Here is a 17736-nt window from a genome sequence, read left to right on the forward strand (position 1 = left end):
AATCTCATAACGCCTCTAAGCAATAGAAAATTGGGCAAAGACGGGTCCCTGGATATACCAGAGGTGGGATCAGGTGCCTTGGAGGAGTAAGCATCCCCAGTCGACCGGCCACACCTGTCGTGAACCCTATATCTTTATTTATGTAAACGGAATAATCCATAGTCAAAATCAGTATGCCAAAAACGGCCTAACAATCGAACCTCTATGGAGTCTGAAGGCATATTCCCCATATGTCTGAGGATTCTCTATCACACAGTAGTCCCTTTTTATCTGATAAATCTGGGTAACAGGCAAAACTGACATTTATTAAGAACTTTCTAGTCTCGTTTAAAGTCAGCATTTCGTAAATTGTATAGTCGTTATAATGATCGATTTCGCCCATATAACCTAGCATGGGCCCATATACTGTTTGGGGTGTTTCATGCCGATTGTTAGGCTGTTCTTGGCACACTGATTTTGTCTACGGATTACTCCGTGTACCTTATCTTGACATAGGGCTCACAGCGAGTTTGACCGGTCTACAGGGGAAGCTTACTCCTCCTAGGCACCGGATCCCACCTCTGGTATGTCCTGGGTTCCATGTTTGTCCAACTCTTTATTTTGTATTCCTTGTGGAATTGATGAGATTGATCACTCCTCGTTATCTTCGACTTTTATAGCTACTTAATGAAATTTCTAATACAGAAATTGAGAAATTAGACGCTGAGTTCAAAGACTGCATTACAACGTTTTACAAGAGGAAGGTCACAAAAATAGCAATGGTAGAATTCGTCAGATCTCTAGCAGTATAGTTTAGGATCTTGTTTATTAATTATCATAAAAATACTTGACGGTTATTTTAAAAAAATTATAGTGAACAAGTTGATTTAGCACTGCATTCCAACATTTTACAAGAGAAAAGTCACAAAAATAGCAATGGTAGAATTCGTCAGATCTCTAGCTGTATATTTTAGGATCTTGTTTATTAATTATCATAAAATATACTTGACGGTTATTTAAAAAAATTATAGTGGACAAGTTGATTTAGCACTGCATTACAATATTTTACAAGAGGAAGGTCACAAAAATGTCAATGGTAGAATTCGTCAGATCTCTAGCTGTATAGTTTAGGATCTTGTTTATTAATTATCATAAAATATACTTGACGGTTATTTAAAAAACAATATAGTGGACAAGTTGATTAAGCACTTGTTAAACAAGAACAATTGAAATGAATTCCATGGTCATGAGGCATATACATGTAGGTGGAAAATATAAAACCTAGAACAAATGTACTAAGCAAAATGTTCCTTCGAGGATATATCCTTCTTTACAGACGGACATGCTGAATCATTGATTTGATATCCACATAAAACAATAAATAGATACGAAACTATAAAATGTGGTATGGGTTTAGAAAACAGGATTTCATTCTAAGAATAGCATGTTATCAGAACAAAGAAACAAAGATCAGTTCATTGATTTCCATTATATTATTGCATTCATACTAACGATAAAGTACCCTTCTTTAGAAAATGTGCATTCATTTTGCATATATGTGCAGTAGAGGTGATATTACTTTATGAACAGTTTTTATGCCCCCGAGATCGAAGATCTGGGGGCATATTGTTTTTGTCCTGTCTGTCATTCTGTCATTTTGTAATTCTGTCATTCTGTCTGAAACTTTATCCTTGCTAATAACTTTTGAACAGTAAGTGATAGAGCTTTGATATTTTACATGAGTATTCCTTGTGACAAGACCTTTCCGTGGGTACCAATATTTTTAACCCCGTGACCTTGGCCTTGGAGTTTGACCTACTTTTTGATTGAAAACTTTAACCTTGCTAATAACTTTTGAACAGTAAGAGATAGAGCTTTGATATTTCACTTGAGTAGTCCTTGTTACAAGATCTTTCCGTTGGTATTGAACCTTTTGACCTTGACATTTGACCTACTTTAATTTTTTTTTACATTGGTCATAACTTCTAAATGGTAAATATTAGAGCTTTCATATTGTACATGAGCATTTCTTTTGACAAGATCTTTCTACTCGTACCAAGATATTTGCCCTTGTGACCTTGGCCATCTTCGGAATTGGCCATTATCGGGGGCATTTGTGTTTCACAAACACATCTTGTTTTTAATTATTACTCTGTTCATACATGTATATTAACTCGGTATTTGTTACAATAGTTGATATATATCCAATGAGTTTTATTTCTTTTAACTTTACGATACACGTAAGTGAATATGTGTTTTGGAGTTATATATTTTTGGGTCATGGTTGGTATGCAAAATGAGATTTCTGCAAATTCAGGAGAAACATTATATTTCAGACAATGAGTAATGCACCAACTTGGTCTCGAGGTGTAACAAAACTGATGAATCCAGAATCTGAACATGATTGGAGTCTCTTGGCTAGTCGTCTTGGTTACAGTCCTGATGACATCAGAGGTTGGGCCACCCAATCAGATCCCTGCATGGCGCTGCTGAGTGAATGGTATGCCACACATAAAACGTTTGAGGCATCTAGAGGAGTACTGAATATTCTGCAGGAAATGAACCGTTTGGATGCTGCCGTTATTATAGAAAATGCCATTAAAGCAGGTCTGTCGGTGAAATGGGGTTCCCGGCAAAAAATGTGAAGAATTCCATTGTTATCTTACATGTATTTTCTATTTGTTGAACAATAAACCAGGCATGTATTTGTTGATTCCAGAGGGAGTGGTAGCAGATGAACCAGTAGATTACCCAGAACCCCCTGATATTTTCCTTAGTTACCAGTGGGGTCACCAGAATGAGGTCAAGCTGATCAGTCGTCACCTGGAGATGGCCGGATATAAATGTTGGATGGATGTGGGACAGATGGGGGGCGGAGATAAGCTGTTTGAGAAGATTGACTCCGGAATCAGGGCAGCGAAAATCGTCATTTCCTGTGTGACGGAGAAATACGCAAAATCACCCAACTGTAACAGGGAGGTATACATGAATTTTCCAGACAAAAGTAACGGCTATGATGTTGAATTACTTTTGTGAAATTGTAAGCTTCATTTCAGAGTTTAGTTTATAAAGAATGAAGATTTGTTAATAGTTTTAGATTACAAAAGAATGGGTCAATTTACTCTCTTACACCATATTTCAACAATGTATCCACATAGTATTTACACTGTAGATTATCTCCCTGTACTGTGTGACATTTCATTTAGGCCAAATGAAAGTTATCATTTTATCAGACCCACAACTCTCATTTTCTTAATGATGAAGGATCAGTTTTGATGTGGCCAAGGTATGAGCAGGGTTAAAATTTACAACATACTGGTAATGAAATGAAGGCCTTTACCACAGATACATTACGACAGTTCCGGAAAAGATCAACCAAATAAAACTAGTCAATGAGTTGAACCTTGTTCATCCTTCTTGTAACAGATGAAATACAGAATATAACTATCCTTATAAGGATCTAAATTTAAATAATCATTTATGTCATTTCTCACAGTCAATCCGCTGTCACAAGTACCTCTTGCTAACTCTACCATTTCAACAGAACATAATATTCTCTTCCTTTCACCAATTTAAAACAATACAAGCTGTAACTGACGATATTTTTCAACAACCGAAGTATGCGCCAATTAACACCTATCTGTATAACTAATATAATCCTCAAGATGAAAGGTGAAGATAACGAACAGTGATCAATCTCATAACTCCTACAAGCAATCATGAAAAATTCGGCAAAATAAACAAGGGAATATTGTTTGAGAGCATACTTACTATGAACATTTTGTATAAACCCCCATAGCCGCAGATGCAATCGTTATATACACCACCACGAGAATGATGATTGCCGAATATAATCGGTCGTGATGTCACACAAAGATGGAAACTGGCGTAACTACACATTTCGTTTGTTTTTAGATGTTACATCGTTTCATGAATGGCTTGATGTAATATAAGGGTAAAAAGGTAATAATTAGGCAAATGTACCACTGGAATAAAATTTTAATGATAACTTTTCTTTAAACATTGGCATGTTGAATTGTTTACAAATCTGACACACGTGTAGTGCCTCTCTTCTGCACTATTTGAAACTGATGACCTCAGACATCAATGCACATCGGAGATTACGAACAGGAATTGCTATCTGGTAGACAATAATTCCTGAATCGACATATGTTCTGCTGATATGACGGGTTTATTGCTTCAGATCCACCCTGATGCAATTGAATTATATATATTCAATCACAAATATATCATTCAATTTGTTCTTATGTTTTTTGTTAAAATTCATTTATCGTCAGTTAGAGCTTGTATTCCTTTAATTCGCCCTTTGCCACATTAAATAAAATTGAACATATTAGACTCGTTGTCAAATTGAACATATATTACGTACATCATTCTTTTAGAAAAAATTATTTTAGAATTCTTACTCTTAAAAACTTTTTCTCATAAAAATTAGAGAATTGTTTTATTTCGTTTTATATTTCAACCGTGGGCTTTTAAAGTTGCTAATATAATTAATGTTGTTACACAGTAAAATATACTCAGTCCTTGACACCGAGCTCTTTTATTGACTAGGTGAATCTCTCTGTCAACCTCGGTAAGCCGATGATCCCATTGTTCATAGAAAAAATGACCTGGCCACCTGCTGGTTCCATGGGACCGATATTCAGTGAATACCTGTTCATCCGGTTTTTCCAAAGACCTGGAGAGGAAACTAAGGATGACCGAATTTGGCCTGCTGCTAAGTTTACAGAACTCCTCATGCAGCTCAACTGTTTGAAAGTGATGCCAGATGAGAAAACAGTTACCAGAGGTACAGAGTTCTGTTGAGAATATGATAGCAATAATCATATATAACTGTTAATTCATTATTAAACAATTTTATGTACGAGTCGCAAAGTACATGACATCATTGTATAACATCTGAAATATAACTTTGTTGTATGCATCCTACTTCATGTAAAACTTATACGGTACCAATTTTCATGCACCAGATGCGCATTTCGACAAATAATGTCTCTTCAGTGATGCTCAACCGAAATGTTTAAAATCCGAAATAACTATGTAGTTTTAGATCTAAATATAGCCAAAAACAGCGTGCCAAACAAGTGGAGCCAAATTCGTCCAAGGATAAGAGCTATGCATGAGGGAGATAATCCTTAATTTTGAAATGATTTTCTAAATTTTATAACAGCAATTAAATATACATCCGTATTTTCAAGCTAGTAACGAAGTACTTAGCTACTGGGCTGTAGAGACCCTCGGGGACTAACAGTCCACCAGCAGAGGCCTCGACCCAGGGCTCATAATGTAAAACTTATACGGTACCAATAAATAAATCATATAAATCATTATAACGCAGATATCCCTACTTCTTTTTAACTCGCAGTCAAAATATGCCTGTATAGTATGTAAAAAAAAAAAAAAAAAAAAAAAAAAAGCAACCCAAGACAGCATTAGAGTTAGTGATAGTTTGTATCTGCAAATAAGATCATTATAACGACCACAGAATTTGTGAAATGCTGACTTTAATTAAAACTGTTGAAACACCATGTTATATTTGCAAATTAGGTTATTATATCGACAACAGAATATGATACTTTAATTAAAAGATGTGACAGAAAGTTAATCAAACCTTTTCCACTATAACCAGTACTGTTCATCATTTAACCTGTCTAATTCTTCCATCACTTTACTAAAACACAGAATAATAGATGATACGTAATTTTGTTTTAATGTGTCTAATACAACATTTTAATATTTCTCTTGTACATTTTATCTCTTCCATCAAAGTGTTAAGTTTTTCCTTTTCATGTTTAGCCTACAGCATGGTGTGAGAGATTGAAGATGGAGAGGCTGAAGTCATCCTGTTTGTCATAAAGTTGAGTTGTTAGATATGAGAAATTTTTATAAAGAGTATATTTTTTCAGAATACAAAAACTGGTAGGTTCCAGTGGTGGAGAAAATAATAATTCCACAGAAGACACAGAACAAGTCCAGAAAGTCTGCTGTAGTGGACAGACAAAAGGTACCAACTGCAAAGAATATCATATAGATTTTATCATTAAATTCAACCATTATACATTTTCATCACACTGAATATGAATTTTACGCTATGCAATATTGATGAAAGAGTGAATATAACGAATAGTGATCAATCTCAGAGATGCCACATGAATACAAATTTGATAGTAAGGTAAACACGGACCTCTGGAAACATCTTTGGGATAAAATTTCCAGTAGGAGTGAGCATCCACTGTGGACCGGTCACAAACGCCGTGAGTCCTATTTCTGGATCAGGTAAATGGAGTAATCTGTATTCAAAATCAGTAGGTAAAGAAGGCCAAATAATTGGTATGATTTCAGCTTCTCCATCGACAACTTCCCATACATATGTAGCGATATTCGATTATCACCTACATATGGTGTTTATGTATCTCAACTGATTCAATACGCAAGAGCTTGTTCTGCGTCAGTATTTGAATTGAGGCAGGCTACTGACAAATAAGTTGATATTACAGGGGTTTCAACAATCTCATTTAAAGATAGCATTTCGCAAATTTTACGGTCATCATAATGATTTAGTTTGGTCAAATGCTGTCTGGCGTGTTTCATACCGATTGTTATGCCGTTTTGGCAGGCTGATTTAACTACGATTTTTCCGTTTAATGGATCAAGATATAGGGACCACGGTGGGTGTAACCGGTCGACAAAGGATGCTTACTCCTCCCATGCACCCGATCATACCTCTGGTATGCCCAGGGGTCCGTGTTTGTCAAATACTTTATTTTGTATTTCTTATTGAAAGCTGATGATAACGAACAGTGATCAATCTCAGAACTCCTTTAAAGAATACAAAATATAGAGTTAGGAAAACACGGACCCTTGGACATAGCAGAGGTGGGACCAGGTGTCTAGGAAGAGTAAGCTTTCCCTATCGACCGGTCACATCCACCGTATAGGAGTTATGAGATTGATCACTGTTCATTATCTCCACCTCTTATGAAACACGTCAGATAGTATTCGACTGGTTGTATTGTCAAATAAGATCATTATAAAGGCCATCAAAATGAGATTGTTGAAAACCATTCGTCAGTAGTCTGTCTCGGTTTAAAAATTGATCATAGGCAGAACATCCTCTCGAAACAGTTGAGAAACATAAACATATTATACATGTGATAATGGAATAATACTACAATAAATCTAGAACGTTGAAGATGAAAAGCAATTTTTTATATTTTCACAGTGAACAATTGATTGTCACATCCTTCTATTCACATTAATTCAATGAAAATAATTGCATTGATTGTAAAATTTGTCAGCTACACTACTTCAGCATGTTTAGTGTAATTAAGAAAAAAGGTTGCTTCTCTTGATGTACTCATTTCTCAAACATAAATAATACATTTAAATCAAGTTTACCGTGATGATTCTTTTAGAAGTATAGTATTTTTTTCATGGAAGGAAAATCGGGCCTTCCCTGATGTCTTCATCTCGTACCAATGGGGAAAGCAGAAGGAGATATCTGCATTGTTCCAGAGACTGACCAGTCTGGGTTCACCTGCTGGATGGACATTCATCAAATGGGAGGCGGAGACTCCCTGTTTGACAAGATTGACCGGGGGGTCAGAGGTTGTAAGGTCGTGTTGTCCTCGGTAACCACCAAGTACGCTCTATCTGCCAACTGTAGGAGAGAGGTCAGTCTAGCAGATGCTCTGAAGAAGCCTATCATCCCTATCTTGATGGAGAAAATAGACTGGCCCCCAACTGGACCAATGAGTATGGTTCTTACACAGCTATTGTATGTCAATTTCTCAAATGATGAGAAAATGCAATTATCTTGGGAGGGAAAGGATTTTGATGAGATTTTGAAGAAGATTAGAGAAAATATTTCAGAGGAGGGCAGCCATGAATCAGGAAAAGGTCAAGATAATGAAGACAAACAAAAAGGTCAGGGTAATCAAAAATCTGAAAACAAAAGTCAACCAGAAAAAGTTGTGAATCATGAAGAAAAAAATAAGAGTCCTCTAATAAAAGATGAAGCAGTACAACACAAAGGTCAAGAATCTGCAAAACTTGATAATGGGGAGGAAAATGATAAACAACCTGACAAAAAACAAGGAGCACCAGCTGAAGAAGTTGCATCCAATATGTCAATTCCATTCCAGACCAAGAAAAAGAAATCGTCTACATGTTCACTGCTGTAATCTGAAAAAGTGGCACGCGCCTGTTTATAGAGCATTTCGAATACGAGTGGTACACGGGTGAATTGAATTTCTCATCAAATTGATGATTTAAAGTATACACGTTAAACGTGGATTGAACTTGTTGATAGGCAAAGTATGGTGAATGTTTTCATTTATATAACAGTTGTCCAATAATCATTGTCGAACAGGGTATTTGTTTTCAGTTTTTCAGCTGTCCATATCTTGACAATGCTGGTGCTTAATCGTTTGTAATTAATTTAGTCAATACCATTAATGTCAATAAGGGTAGTTTTTTTTCAGTGTCCATTGTTTTGCATCTTAAAGGCATTGGAAAGTCAACCCAATTTATGATTTATTTTTCATATAAACGCTTGTACATATATTATTCAGATATTATCAAATATGTAAGACGAAATTGTATTCCATTTTTTCCTATGAAGCATTGCTTTACAAGTTAGGAAAGTTGGGGATAGCCTTTGTTTTACCTGAGAGTCGTGTGCTGGTAGTTGCACAAGATAGTCTTTGTTTTACCTGAGAGTCGTGTGCTGGTAGTTGCACAAGATATCCTTTGTTTTACCTGAGAGTCGTGTGCTGGTAGTTGGGGATAGCCTTTGTTTTGCCTGAGAGTCATGTGCTGGTAGTTGGGGATAGCCTTTGTTTTGTGTGAGAGTCGTGTGCTGGTAGTTGGGGATAGCCTTTGTTTTACCTGAGAGTCGTGTACTGGTAGTTCCACAATTTAAGTCAGAAATCTACGTCTATTGAATTGGAATCTGGTGCGCAATCTACAAAGCAATGACAGTCAACAGGAAGTAAAACAACTGTAGTGAGGAACCCTGTGGTTTAATTATTTTATCTCCAGAATGTCTTGCTTTGTTCTAAAGAAGAGAATCGTCGTCGATTTGAATTAATCTGTTTATTACAAGCACTGTGACATTTGCATATAGCCATGTTACAATTATACACCTAAATCATAAAAAGTAATTGTAGATTATTTTCATTGTATAGTATGGAATTGTCATATTTATCATGTTATTTATACATTGTATCCAATGTACATGTTACATTTGTCTAATATTTTCAACCTGTTACCATATATATTTGGAGCCTTCAAATACAGATGTTTTCTATGCAAATTCCACATGGTATCATTAAAATGATTTTATTTTAACATATTAGTATTTTAGCTAGAAAATGTGATATTATATATATTCCATAGGAAATTTATTATAAAGCTGTGATACATGCAACAATCACAGTAAAATTATTATCGAATAGTAACGTTGACTGGGGACAGCAAATTTGGTTATTTCTAACTATTAGGATAGATAGATAAATGGTTTTACATGGGAATATGCAAGAAACTAATTCTTTTCAAGGGTGCAGGATCACACTAAATCATATCAAAATACAATGTTTACTATCGGCATGAAACACGTCAGACCATTTGACCCAATGTAGCAGAAAGATGCCAAAAGTGTATGAATCTTTTGTTTTTACTTTCTTAGTACCGTGTATGTGCCATGCAAGGTGAAGATAACGAACAGTGATCAATTTCATAACTCCTACAAGCAATACAAAATAGATAGTTGGGCAAACACGGACCCCTGGACACACCAGAGGTGGGATCAGGTGCCTAGGAGGAGTAAGCATCCCCTGTTGACCGGTCACACCCGCCGTGAACCCCATATCCTGATCAGGTAAACGGAGTTATCCGCAGTCAAAATCAGTGTGCCAAGAACGGCTTAACAATCGGTATGAAACACGTCAGACAGCATTTGACCCAATGCGAGGTTGTATAACTCTCAAACTCTTTTTTCCCCTCTCTCTCTCTTACGCATACCAGCAGGAATGATTTGATCAAGAAAGATTTATGATGCCATTAATCAATGAAAAAGGAAAATAATTTTTTGTGTATATATGTCTCTGTATACACGGCTGGTGTGACCGGTCAACAGAGGATGTTTACTCCTCCTAGACACCTGATCCCACCTCTGTTGTATCCAGGGGTCCATGTTTGCCCAATTCTTAATTGTGTATTCCTCAAAGGAGTCATGATATTGATCAATGTCCGTTATCCTCACCTTTCATAGTCTAAATTTGTTAAAAAGAATATTTCAACAAATTTCATTCATATTCGAGATACGTGGGTTACTACTTGATCCTGCATGTACATTTAATATTTGTAAGGGTTTAAGTATGCGCATATTGTCGCCGACGACAATATATACCGTCTTACATTGGGGGATAAGTTGTCTTGACACATCTTGTTATCAGCGACAGTCGTTGCCAAAGGATGATAATATGTTCTGTAAGGTGAAGTAACCCCCAATTGACGGGTATTACACTGTACCCACCGCGAACATTGTATCTTGTAATAAATCTTGTCCTCGACCAGAGATCGGGGGTTCCGCACCCTCGAAATTTATAACTAAACTGAATGGAGCTCTTATATATCTTTCTGTGGAGACAGAAAGGTCTGCACACTAAGTGTCCTTAGGGAGCGTAAGAGGTATGAAGAAAATACGCGTGTCCATCATCCATCCTAAAAGATGGATAGACCATTCCGGTTTAGTTACTCGTTTCAATGTGTTTTCAGTGTAACTGCTTCAGTGAAAAATACATTCAAATTTATACAATACTTGCATAATTACAATATTTAAACGCGATATTGAAGGCAAAAAACAAACATTGCTGAAATGTCTCACTTACATATAGAAATTCATAAAACTTTGATAAGCCTTTCAAGAGTGTGACTTTTTTCCAATTTCCAATTTTTGAAATGAAATGTGTGATTCTGATTCATGTTATTGTAAAGATTTGCAAACCAACTCTTTTCTCACTTTGAAAAAAGCCTGATACCGTGTTGCATGTGATGTTAATGTCACCATGATTTCCATTTTGCCATACCTATTAACAGCAAGAGTACATCCGCAGTTAAACCCAACAGATTTATAAGGATTTTCGCATATTGGATTAAAATGTATATTGATGGCATGATCATAGGATTACTCATAAGGTATGAAGATATATTTACCTAGAAAAATCATGATAGCAACCTGCGAGAGGTGTGTAGTGTTTCTGTAGAGTGCTTGCAAGACGCAAAGTAGAGTAAATTGACCGAAGAGTCTTATCAGTTTCATTGTCATACATAATGTACTACATAATCAGATTAATGATTTACAAATGAAAACAATTAAAAGTCATTGCCTAAAGACGTAACAACCTTGAAAAAACATACAGCTCAATTTTTGAATTTTGGCATAACAAAGAAATTCGAAAACCGTATTTTACATTGCCTATAGAGACAGTCACAAAACTTTAAGTATATATAACAAGGGGAAAGCGGCCAGCTATTTTAGTAGAATATTCAGATAGCTACTTACTGTTATGGGGAATCACCTTGAAGTGGCATATGAAAAAGTGAAGAAAACGAACAGTGATCAGTCTCTAACTCCTATTGCCTCTTTTCGTAATGTTTGCATGTACGAGTTATCGTTCGTGTGGGACGGTATATATGAACTTCCGGTAAAGAGTATACAAAGCACCCAAATAAACATTTAAATTTTATGGTATGGATTCGCTTATTAATGCATTACTGCCTAGCCATTATCTCCTAACACTGCCGTTGAATACATCACAGATTTCCAAAAATTGCAAATACAAATATTTCCTCGAGTAAGTCATTCAAAAGTAGCAACAAACTCAAAGTTGCACAATGTTGTTCATGTGCGGGACTCGGTGGTCGGCTCCATTCTAACATATAAACACATCAGACATTAAAGATTATAAAGAATTTGTATTCAGGTTGGCCCAGGAAATCAAATGCATTTCCTAAATAAGATCCACCCCTTATGATAACTATCGATTTACGGCGCGGATTATTTTGCGTACAGGTGAGGTCTTATTAAATATCGCTATTCAAAGATTGCATCGGAGGTCAAATTCTACAATAATGTAATATATATCAAAAAATGAAATGAAATAAACTGTAAAAATATGATAAAAATCACAACTTATTCTCCATTAATGCAGACTTCTCTAGCCCCCCCCCCCCCTAAACATTGTAATGTACGCTGTTTGAAAAAGATCATCAATCCTATAAAGAATACAAAAGTAAATGTTTTTGCAAACGCAGACCCCTGGACACACCAGAGGTGCAAGCACTGAAGATCTTGTTTGTGAACAGATCTTGTTTGTGAACACAGTAGTAATATTTAGTTAGTAGGGATGACAATTATGGAGAGCCAAAGAGTTCAATATTCTATCTTTGTAATTATGTATTTGTTGTTACTAAATGCGCCATTGAAAAGTATGGAGAGCCAAAGAGTTCAATATTCTATCTTTGTAATTATGTATTTGTTGTTACTAAATGCGCCATTGGTTCAATGTAAAATAGAAAAATGTTAATCGTTATCTTGACATTTGTAGTACATAACGGTATATTCGTTATTTGAATGGCGTAAGATGTAAAGGAATGTAATGTCTGTGTAGATGTGTAACAAGTGAATGCATTATGAAATTAGATCTTCGTCATCCGTATTTGAGCATTTGCACATTGCAGTTGCGAGTTACAGTAAAAAAAAATTGGTAATCCGTCCGATGATAGTTCGACATTCGAATTTGCTCATTCGTTTACTGCATTTCAACATTTGTTCGTTGTTTTACCATTATGACGACAGAGGGCGCGCGCTACATCGAATCTTTTGGGAAACGGACTATAGAATCATATTGGAGGACCAGTTTATGTGACATTCCTTCGGAGCTATTATTTTCCCGGCCTTTCGAAGTCCGCGGTATTATTTTATTTTGTGCAAGGAAGATATTTTGATAAGCAAATTCATACCATATTTTTACTATGAGTTTCATTCCTTCTGTTTATCATAAGTAGAGTTTCTCCTCCTCCGATGTACTGATTAATAGAAAAATTCGATTATCTAATCGAAATGGCCCCCGATTATAGATAATCTATTAAAAATTTTGATAATCGATTAATCAAAATATAACTTAAAGTAATTTATTCTCATGTTTTTTTTATTTATTTTCTGTGAATGTAACTAATTCGTAAGTATTAATTTGATAAATGAATCCAATGATAAAAAATATATCAAAAATGCATTTCAGAAATCACCCCAAATTTTTTACCAATTCATTCTTCATTTAATAATAAACAAATTTAATACTTGAAATTAATCGATTATTAATCAATTATAGTGCGTCCGATTATACTGATAATCAATCATGAAAAAATAGTCCGATGGTTCATCACTACGACTATTTAAAAGGTTGAACACAATTCCCTAACAGGGCAATTGTTACACTAAAAATGGAATTGTTACTCTTTATTAGTGTAATTAACTGTATCATTTGGAATTTTCAGTTGTTTCCCCTCTATTCTCGTATTGCTTTGAGTAAAAAATTAAGTGCAAGAATACTTCTACATCCTCTAAATATTTAGAGTCTAGGAAGCGTATATTTACATATATGTACAAGGACTCTATATGTGGCAAACAAGGTTTATAAATAACCTCTAACAGCTAGACTATCAAATAAAAAGATAATGTTTCTTTTTCTGCTTTAAACAGACAAAATGAGTGGTTTACAATAAAGAGGCTTGACAGAGGACAACTGGAACATTTTTTTTTGACAAGAGGAATGTATCTCAAATTAAACTATATTAAAATATCCCCGGTAATGGTGATTAATGATACATTTTTAACAAAAATAGGAGTTTTGAAATTGATATGTCTGAAATTGAGTTAGCTATCTTGTGGAGAGAAAAAGAAGGGGGTGATCAGATACGAAACAAGTGCTTATGGAAAAAATGTCAAATTCAAATCTAGGCCATGGTTCAGGCTACTGGTTTTATGGCCTGGCCAAGTAAAAATTATGGAAAAATAGCCCGACTGGTCCATTACATAAAAACTTTAAATATGTTACATTCAAGGTTGGCTGTCATTTAATGAAAACAACTGGTAAATGATAACTGATTCACTTTGTTTACAAATATAAAACCCAATGTACATATTAACTATTTAATATTGTGAATTACGTATTTCAGTGACGGCAATGCAAAAATGGTGGGGAAGTGGCGCGAAAACGAAAATCAATCCCAATCAAAGCAAATATGTACAAGAGTTTTTGGTCTCGCACAAATAAATGTAACGTCCCTGGTGGTATATGGTTACTAAATGGCATACACTGTTTGTTTAAAGTAAACTCAAGGAAAAAATCAGTCCAGTCATCTATATTGATACTTACAACAATGTTCTACATCAAGACTCTGATCAAACTACTTCAGCAGCACATTTTCAACGACTTTTAGCGCCAACTGGTTAATGTTGAGTGTGCTAGACCGAGTGTTAACTGGTCCTCCTATATGATTCTATAGTCTGTTTCCCAAAAGATACGATGTAGCGCGCGCCCTCTGTCGTCATAATGGTAAAACAATTTACAAATGTTGAGTTGCGCAAATGCGAATGTCGAACTAACATCGGACGGATTACCAAAACACATTTACCACAACTCGCATAGGCTTAACAAACTACAATGTGCAAATGCTCAACTACGGAAGACGAAGATCCAATTTCAAATTGACATTAAATAAATAATGCATTCACTTGTTACGCATCTACACAAACATTTATTCCATTTACATCTTACGCAATTCAAATGAGGAATATACCGTTATGCACTACAAATGTCAAGATAACGATTAACATTTTTCTATTTACATTGAACCGATGGCGCATTTAGGAACAACAAATACATAATTACAAAGATAGAATATTGAAACCTTTGGCTTTCCATATGAAACGCCTTCTGGTTTTAACATACGTAGATAGATATGTAAAGATTTGGCTGTTACAGTTTTGATGTGAATTGAATGGGTGAAAATTTGGTAACCAATTAGTCATAAATTCTTTTGACCGATTAAAAGTAATTAACCAGTTAATCATTAAAACTTATAATTCTCAATTACCGTATTATTATATTTTATTTTATCTTCAGTTTTTTTAATTCACTAAAAAACAGTATGATGAGTGCTTCTATAAATAAAGACGTGAACAAAAACCGCATGAAAGCAAGAATATTTGTAAAAATTCAAAATGTTCACTTTTTGCAACGCCACGCCAGAATGGTGCATCATATGATTATTTTCATTACAACATTTCGGCTTCAAGTTTGTTAGAGAAATAGTTCTATTGTCTTCAAAGTTTGTTTACAAGAATTGCTAAGGTGGCAAAAATCTGTTTTGAAGGCACATGCACGGCATTAAAGTTACTCAGGACGTGTGAGTCCGTTCTACATAACACAGCTGACATTTCATCTCTTTCTCGTTTAAGTATTACTATGCGTGACACATTGGGAACTAATTCCGAAGTATGATTTAGTCTGACCTCCATGATTTTTAGGCGTAACACCCCACCCCCACCCCCACCCTCCATTTCTATTTTCATCCTCTAACTTTGTATAATATATCTTTCTCTGACCAGAAATGTACATGCATGTTACTTGTCCTCATTACCAGATATTTTAATGGTACGAATCATTGAACTGATTATGAAATCCATGGGGAAATTATGCTGGCAGCGTCGACTTTATCAGTGTGATACTAGTACTGCTTGGTAGTTTATTTTACGCAAGCATTATAGAGCCTGACTGGGAACTTTCAAACAGGTTTTACTACAAAATGGACTATAATTATCGGTATTGCATGCAATTTTACTTTGAAGATTATTAAAGCTGATCAGTCATGAAAAAAGTTAATATTTAAACATCACCTAGACTTCTGAAAATTACGACACCCCCTCCCCCTTTTTTAAACACATGTAATACAAACACGACAGTATTTGTTTACTACAATTAACCTGGCCAATCGGTTACAAATTTTCTAATCGATTAGCATTTTTTCTACCGAGTAATCGGTTAACCGGCTAATCGTTGTTATCCACAGTATTAACACATGCATATATATTTAAAACAACCAAATATGGATACATACCGTCCCGCACGAACGACAACTCGTACAAGCAAGAATTACGAAAATCCAGAATAAGGAATGCAGAATTAAGAGCTCGGCAAACATTGACCAATGTACATACCAGAAGTAGGATCAGGTGCCTAGGAGGAGTAAGTATCCCCTGTCGACCGGTCACTCCCGCCGTGAGCCCTATATCTTGATCAGGTAAATGAAGTTATCCGTAGTCAAAATCAGTATGCCAAGAACCGCCTAACAATCGGTATGAAACACGTCAGACAGCATTTGACCCAATGAGAGGTTGTATTGACAAACTAGATCCTTATAACAACCATAGAATTCGCGAAATGCTAACTTTAAACGAGACTGTTGAAACCCCTGTACCATCAACTTGTTTGTCAGTAGCTTGCCTCGATTTAAAAACTGACCATACGCAGAACAAGCTCTTGCGTATCGAATCAGTTGAGAGATATAAACATCATATGCAGGTGATAATGGAATATTGCTACATAATTATGGGAAGTTTACAATGGAGAAACTGAAATCATCCCGTTTGTCATACAGTTGAGTTGTCAGTTTACCGTTAATGTCTACTTTCAATAAAATATCTAAGAATGAAGCAGAAGTGGATGACTCTGTGGTGTCTTTTATTTGGATCTCGCAGGGATATATCGAATCGCCATATGAATTAAAGGTATTATTGTTAATAGATAAAACGTCGTCGATGTATCTAAATGTCGAATTGATGGCCACAGCAAGAGATTTTTCTGATGATTCTTATATTAAATGCATCGTTATTTGGTGCGCAATATTTTCTTCACTCCGTTCAATTCCATTGTTTTAACCTCACCACCTATAACGAAAACGAAAAAATCGAGATGAGGTTTCTGAATGCCATTTGATGTACGAAAAGGTAATAGAATACCGATGATAGTAAAACGACGCTAGTTTATTGTGCATAAACGGCCAGGTAAGTTTAGGCTATGTCATGGAAGATCGGGGAATTTATCTTTGATGCCCAGGGTGTCAGAAAATAACAAGGAAATTGAAAATGGTCATTTAGATTTAGATGATATAAAAGAAAAATTAAAATTCCAGTGTCTGGAAAAATTATTGGAAACACAATACCTTAAATATATCCAAATAGCTTATTGTTGAGTCTAAATTATGGCCACGAGCATAATGGTGTTGACAAAATGGTACATTAGATCAAAATGGATTGATTATAATCTAAACTGATATGGGTGTTGGAAGAGGGTAGTTCTAAATTATTATTATTATGATTACCATTATTATGTGCACTGAACACCAGATATGAGTGCGATGCATGCAACTTGTTGGCATGATATTTGTTTGATTCTCTTTATCAATTACCCAAGAAAATTATACTATTTCATTTTTATGATCGAATAGGACCTGAACACATGGAAGCGGCTTGATGAAATATTTGTTTATATAGAGTCTGTCACACCTTTTGAAAAACTACCGTAGAAGACTGGCGAACATAAAGTGGCAAGAAACGCAATATACAGCATTCGTGATGTTTGTCGGTTACAATCAAAAACATTTGAC

At 35.3% G+C, this 17736-nt stretch overlaps 1 pseudogene; it reads left to right on the top strand.

Annotated features, from left to right (window-relative positions):
- Positions 1-1210: 1210 nt before the first annotated feature.
- On the top strand, positions 1211-8186 carry LOC125649423 (uncharacterized; annotated as a pseudogene).
- The last annotated feature ends 9550 nt before the right edge of the window (positions 8187-17736 follow it).

The sequence above is a fragment of the Ostrea edulis genome, chromosome 5, assembly GCF_947568905.1.
Source record: "Ostrea edulis chromosome 5, xbOstEdul1.1, whole genome shotgun sequence".
NCBI classification, from domain to species: domain Eukaryota; kingdom Metazoa; phylum Mollusca; class Bivalvia; order Ostreida; family Ostreidae; genus Ostrea; species Ostrea edulis.